The 1,113-nt window shown below is 35.5% G+C and overlaps 1 long non-coding RNA gene across 1 annotated transcript in view; it reads right to left on the reverse strand.

Annotated features, from left to right (window-relative positions):
• Window positions 1-209: 209 nt before the first annotated feature.
• LOC103132411 (uncharacterized) overlaps window positions 210-1,113 on the reverse strand; it is a 3,760-nt gene continuing 2,856 nt past the window's right edge. Inside the window, exons 2-3 of the long non-coding RNA XR_475554.2 lie at window positions 770-838; window positions 210-659 (exon numbers count right to left, since the gene is read on the reverse strand). This is a non-coding gene — a long non-coding RNA (uncharacterized LOC103132411). The remainder of the gene's footprint in view (window positions 660-769; window positions 839-1,113) is intronic.

Here is a 1,113-nt window from a genome sequence, read left to right on the forward strand (position 1 = left end):
TCAATAAACTTTAAATTCTAATGAACGTTTAACCCTGAAACTGGAAGACATTTCAAATATGTAAAAGTCATAATTATAAAGTTTCTGTAAGTGAAATAGTTCTTCAGAAAAATGTTTGAGATCAAAACATCAAACTGAAGAGTTTTATTATCCAGTTTTGGTAGAAAGAGACAAAATACAGGAAGAATAAATCAAACAAATGGAAATGATTGAGTTTATTTTCATTTATCAGGAGATAAATTGATTTATTGCTTGTTGGGACAGAGATATTAATTTATATCATTTTGGTGTTTGATGTTTAAGACTATAATTGTGTTTAAATATTGTTGAAAATGTTTTCCATCAACACAAAGTACCTGGTTGAATTATTACATGGTCTGAAAACTTTTAATCCTGATTAAAAGCAGAAAATATTCTTGTTGATGATCAGTTAGTAAAATGCATTTTACAGTATTTGTCCATTGTAGCCTGGGATCATCTCTACATTAATATTATGGGCTGCAGGTGTGACTCACCTGTAGAGACGACCTGGCAGCAGATCACAGACAGCAGCAGCAGAGACGCAGGCAGAGAGGAAAACGTGTTGGTTCTGTTGGTTCTGTTGGTTCCTGGTCGGTTCTGTTGGTTCTGTTGGTTCCTGGTTGGTTCCGTTTCTCAAACTGAAGCATCATTTTATCAAAACACAAAACAGAAAGTTTAACTTTAAACAGAGAAACATGTTGGAGGTAAAACTAGAATAAATGAAAATAATCAGAAAGATCGAACTCACAGCACAGAGATGGAAACAATGGAGTTTCTGTCACTGATGCAGCTGCCAGGAAGCGTCTGATAAAATCAGCTAATTGTGTCAGAGGAGAGGAAGAGGAGAGGAAGAGGAGAGGAAGAGGAGAGAGTTTCTACTGAACTGACCTGTTTTCTATTTAATAAACAAATAGAGCTGTGGTGGAATTATTCTGCTTGCTTAGTTTTATTCTTTATCAGCTTAAGTTCTAAAGGGTGTGTGTGTGTGTGTGTGTGCTATTGAGGATTAGAAAGGTGGCTATACTCTTAAATATCTAAGTAAAAGAAATAACGCACAGAGACGTAGTTCTTGCTGCTAGGCCATAGACGAGC

This window comes from Poecilia formosa, unplaced genomic scaffold (assembly GCF_000485575.1).
Source record: "Poecilia formosa unplaced genomic scaffold, Poecilia_formosa-5.1.2 Scaffold1040, whole genome shotgun sequence".
In the NCBI taxonomy this organism is placed as follows: Eukaryota; Metazoa; Chordata; class Actinopteri; order Cyprinodontiformes; family Poeciliidae; genus Poecilia; species Poecilia formosa.